Source organism: Neomonachus schauinslandi, chromosome 13 (genome assembly GCF_002201575.2).
Source record: "Neomonachus schauinslandi chromosome 13, ASM220157v2, whole genome shotgun sequence".
NCBI classification, from domain to species: Eukaryota; Metazoa; Chordata; class Mammalia; order Carnivora; family Phocidae; genus Neomonachus; species Neomonachus schauinslandi.
In genome coordinates this window covers 27,202,134-27,207,756 of record NC_058415.1, presented here as the reverse complement: position 1 = coordinate 27,207,756, position 5,623 = coordinate 27,202,134, and the positions used below count along the sequence as shown (strand labels likewise).

The 5,623-nt window shown below is 40.8% G+C and overlaps 1 long non-coding RNA gene across 1 annotated transcript; it reads right to left on the bottom strand.

Moving 5' to 3' along the window:
* Positions 1-393: 393 nt before the first annotated feature.
* Positions 394-5,139, bottom strand: LOC110569947. Its single transcript, XR_002479696.1, has 3 exons — positions 5,112-5,139; positions 2,481-2,538; positions 394-470 (listed from the first exon to the last, which is right to left on the bottom strand). It is a non-coding gene; the product is annotated as an uncharacterized LOC110569947 (long non-coding RNA).
* Positions 5,140-5,623: the final 484 nt, after the last annotated feature.

The window sequence follows — 5,623 nt, the reverse complement described above, 5'->3', positions numbered from 1 at the left end:
GTCTGTGGACCTTTGCAGTTTACAAATCATCTGCACCACAAAAAGTTCCACAGATGCATCTTGAATATTTGAATCAAGTTACTTAAGAAATGGCCAGTGCAAGAACACTAAGACCTCCCTTTGTCTCCAGAAAGAAGAAAATAAATCTCCTATAGGAAAGACACCACCTCACATACCGGGAGATAGAGAGATATCCTTATTGTCAAAGATAGGGAATTCAAGACCAAGAATTCTGTATAAACAAATCTTGTTACTTTTACTAATTTACTACCCCAGACCCGATCATTTTGAGAATTCCTTACTAATGGTAGCTCCCAAACATAGAAAACATAATTGTCCTGTAAAATATCAAAGATTTATGCTTCTTTGTCTAAAATGTACAAAAGCCACCTCCGTTGGTCATTGTTTCATCTCAATTTCATCACTGGGCCTTTGTGAGCATGTAATAAAACTTAGGGCTTTTTTTCCTCCTGTTAAAAAAACAAAACAGTAAATAAGCCAACAGCATAGCACTTAACAAAGGAGCCCTCCAATTCCTGTATTTGTAATAAAAGGGAAGCAGAATTCTAAGTAAGAAAAAGGAATAATTTTGTCTTTAAAGATCTAGTCAGAGAAGAAAAACTTCTGGCTGAGAAGGTATGAGTTTAACTCTACAATAATAAGCCCATGTTGAGGATGCACAAAGATTTCAGATTTTCATGTAGCAAATATACTACAGGAAGCAAGGCTTGGGTTGGCTTTGCTCTTGGAGTACTTAGAAAGTAGTGACAATAAAAGAGTTTGAGCAGAAGGACATATTAATGAAAGAATTACAAATTGCAATAAATGCTGTGAAAAGAACATGGCGAGTCATCAGAAAAGGCCCATCAGAGGATGCTCTATGTAAGCTGAGGCCTGGAGTGTGAGGAGGAGCGCTAAGAGAGCTTCCAAGTAGAAAAATAGCACAGCCAGAGACCCAGAGGCAGGGAAAATTTAATACATTCAGCAACTAAAAGGCTGGTGTGGCTAAACCTGGAAGACCAAGGGTGAGAGATGAAATGCAGTTGGAGGCAGGCAGGGGCTGTAAGATGAGGACTTTCTAGCCAAAGTGAAGATTTTGGATTTTACTCCATGTGCAACTGGAAGTGGTCATAACTGGTGATGATGATAGGATCCAGTTTACATAATTAGATTATTCTGGATGCTGTGTGGAGAACAGGTTGGGGGGGGGGGTGATGCAGAAAAGAAGAAAGAAAATAATTCAGGAACTGTTAGAATAGTCTACAGGAACAGTTGGGATAGTCTACATAAGCAGTACTAGCAGGCTGGGTGAAGTTAGTGATGTGGAGTTGGAAAGGGGAGACCAGTCGGATGACTGAAAGTCTTGTTTTAGACACATTAATTTGGCTATAGCTGCAGGATATTCCAATGAGTAGGCAGTTAGATACATGAGTCTGGAGTTTACAAATATAAATTTGAAAGTCATAGACATAATTTACATATCTGGGAATGAATAAGTTCACCTGGTGTGAGACACGGAGTGAGAAGAGGAGCCAGGAATGAGCACTGGCCAACATGTCCACACTAAGTAGTTGATACGAAGCCAGCAGAGGAAATAGCTTTAAGTATTTTAACCCTAGCTCTGTCCCTAAGAAGTCTGCATCCTTGAGCAAAGAGACAAGGTTGTATGGACCCAAAGGCCCCTTAATGTTGACCACTCTTATGATTTTACCAAAAGGCATTTTCCCAACCCTGCAATTTGAGGAATGTTCGTTCAGGACTTATGTGAAAGAAGTCAGCTAGAATGACACCCACCTTCTCTCCCCCGTGTTTCTGCCGACAAAATGGTGGGCTAAATAAATAATGGGTCCAACGTCCCTGTGCATAGAGGCTTCAGGTTTTACAAAGAAAACTTTAAATGATGAGAAGGATCAGTGATGGATATTTGTCAACCTAGAGGTTAAATTCAAGTGTGTCTTGGGTGAGGAAATAACTGAAAAGATTTGGAGAGCCAGGGGAATTCTACAACCAGGGAGACCTTCCCAGTGAAGGAAAGGGGATATTTTTTATTCTGACTTTTGCCAAAATAGAAGTGGGAGGGAATATCCAACCCTTTGGATCACCTAAAGTAAATACTCTTCAAGTCAACAGGAAAGGACCTATCTCAGTGGCCTTCTCTTTTTTTTTTTAAGTTTGATGGATAATCACTGAAATTTCTAAGATTTTATTTATTTATTTGAGAGAGAGAGAGTAAGCACAAGTGAGCAGGGGGAGGGGCCGAGGGAAAGGGAGAGAGAATCTCAAGCAGACTCCCCACTGATTGTGGAGCCCAATGTGGGGCTCGAGCTCATGACCCTGAGCTCATGACCTGAACAAAACTAAGAGTCAGACACATACATAACTGTCTGAGCCACCCAGGTGCCCCTCAGTGGCCTTCTCTTAAGAAGAGCTTCCAGGAAATGATTGTCATTGAAAGTTTATTATAGAGTACATTGAATTACCTGTGAGTTCTTCTAGGTCCTGAGTTACTCTCTCCTGCAGGCTATATAGTTTGGGAAGCTATAGGTAGGAAACAAATAATAGAATTGATAGGATTTTTAAAGGAGTTACCTGGATAGTGTATCACTTTGCACATGATGTGTAACAAAGCAACCTGAGAACTTAGTGGCTTAAAATATCCAACAGTTTTAGTGTAAGTGTCTGACAGTTGGCTTTTTTTGTTATAATGCAGGTGCCTGATGTGAAGTTTTTGATTGTCAAGCCATCTTCTTCAAAGACAGCTATGGCCAATAAACACACTGCCAGCCACAAGACTAGATAAAAAGCTAGGCCCTGCCACCCCTGTTTTAGAGATCTCTGGTTGATTTATATAACTGACCATTTGACCACTTATTTTTACCTTCCCATGCTCTAATTCTTGTTCTTATGTTTTAAATTCACCAACAAAGAGTGAACCCACAAAACCCTAGACACTCCCATCCTCAACCCCAATAAATGCAGAACCTCAGGCCCATGCTTTCTCTCTCTGTCTACCCACAATCTCATTGTGTGGCCCCAGACGTGCCATGCACACTCCATGACCCGGTGTGTAATAAACCTTGGTTGTTGTTTTTTGTTTTTTGCTTTTCAAAATTCCCTGCTGGTTGCTGCTGAGGTGACTTTTGCAGTCATAGTAAGAACCGCAAGGGCCAGTCCAGCTACAACACTGGCTCTGAAAGGGGGAATTTCTGTGGGGGGCTCACCAGAGGTCCAGGTGAGTGCCCCCCCTCCCCAGCATTTCTAGCCCATAACATCACTATTAATAGACTGAGACCCACACAAAACACATTGGTAAGTCTTCAGAATTCCATGGCTGGGCTGAGCAGCTCTGGTTTGGGCTGGCTTGGATGACCTTTGCCAGCACTAGAGGGGTTTCATATCACCCAGCAGGCTAGCCCAGGTCCTTCTGTGCTGTAGCAGTTGCAGAGCTCCAAGACAGCAGACCCCAGAGAGCACTTGTCAAACCTGTGCTTGAATCATGGGCTGAAGCAACTCATACGAGCAAGTTCTGATTAATCTGTGATGGGACTAGCCAAGAGTATGGACCCAATGAGACATGAATAAGCCAGGGGTCATTACTTCAACAGTCTACCCCAGATATCCCCTATCTGATGCTGTGGAGGAATCTGAGAACATGAGCACCTGAAAATATTTTATAATTGTCAATCTTTAAATTTCAATGTGGCCAAAAACACTCTGAACAAAGTTAAAAGGTAAATACAAATTGAAGGAAAAGTGTTCCCAAAACAGAAGACATACAAAGGATCAATATCCCAAATGTATAAAGCACAGTGAGGAGAAGACAGGTATCCTACGGTGGGTTTTTGCCTTTTCCTTGACTGGGCGGTTTGCAAGTCCAGTGACCTTGGGAGCAATGCATCGAGGGAGGGAATGTGTCCACTGCTGGCAGTTCAATCTACCACTACTCTCCCCCATGACCTAGGTTGTAGTTTCTGTATCCTTTCCTTCCTTTGTTCTTGCTTATTTTCTGAGCATCATTTTTCAGTCTTCCTGTCAATAACATGAGCCACCTGATACCCTAGAAAAGTTAATTCTCCATCTGCTTAATTTGGTTTCTATTGTTTGCAACTCAGGACTTCAACTGACATGCACCCTAATAGAAAAATGTACAAATATGAATAGACAAGTCATAGAAGACAAAATACAAAGTAATCAATGAGAAGGACATCAACTGTATTGAAGAACACAGTGATGATGGTGTTCATATGGAACACAACAGAAATTTTTAAATGATTAACAGTATTTACAGTGGGGAGGATTTGGAAAACAGGTACTTTCCAGCATTGTTTCTGGGAATGTGCGTTATGTAATCTTTGCAGAAGGCAATTGGGCATTATGCAACAAAACATAAAATTTCAAGTTCAGCAATTCTACTTCTGGGACTGCCACCTAAGGACATAGTCAGAAAATTATGAAAAGACATTTGTATCCGGAGGACCACTGCACCAATGTGTATCACAGAACAAAAAAAGAAACACTTGAGTTATGGTATTCCATGAAATAAAATAATACACTGTCCCTTAAAAGCTAATGCAGGTTTGCACAATTTGATCTGGCAGATCTGAAGACGACTGGCATGCACTGAAAAGCAGAGCACAGAGCCTCAGGACTGGTGGGACTCCATTCATGTACACAGAGCCTTTCTGGATATGTTTGTTAATTCACTGATAACTTCCTTGACAAGCACTTAGACAGTGCTTACTCCAAGACAACGACTGTTTCATGTACTCTCCAAATACTAATTCATTTTTTATCATTATAGCCCCATGATAGAGGTCCTGCTATTATCTCTATTTTACAGATAAGAACACTGAGGCAAGTAACTGGACCAGAATCACAAGCTGATAAGCAGTAGAAGTAGGATTCAAATCCAGGAAACCTAGATCCATGTCCTGAGCATTACAATATGGGCCTTTCAAAACATTCACCAAAAAATTTAATAGGGGCTATATCTCTCTCTAGTTGGAAGTTGGACGTTTTCTCTTTGGTATATTTTCCTTTATTGATTGGTTTATTCTTTTATCTATTTATGTGCTTCTTGTTTTGTTTTACAGCTCATATGTATTACTTACCTAATTAGAAAGACCTTCCAAGGGCCAGACAATCCCCTTTCTCCCATCTGCATGTCACGCTTCTGCTCAGTGTCAGATGCAGCACCTAGCATGGATGCCTCCTAAACTGAAAACGGGAACGACCAAGTTGACCTGAAATCACTGCACCTTGAATGTGCAGAGAACATTCTTGGGAAGAGGAGCAGGCAGCCTGAGAACCTGAGTAGAAAAAAATAAATAAGAAGAAGGGACTTTCTGCTAATCTGGGAGCAACATCATCCGGAAGAGAGAGTGAATCATACATTCAAGGCTCTCACTGTAGGGTCAACAAGAAGGAGCAAAACACAGGGAGAGAAGCAGTAGTTTATTTTCTTCTTAAAGAACACAAATGCTTAGTTTAACTCTTTGCTTTTGTTGTAGTTGTTAATGGGAATGATTTTGATCATCATGACAATGATGTCATGATGTTGATGAAGTAGGCAACTTCAAAAGGTATTTTGTAATGTAGAACATTAAGTTTTTAAAAATATGTT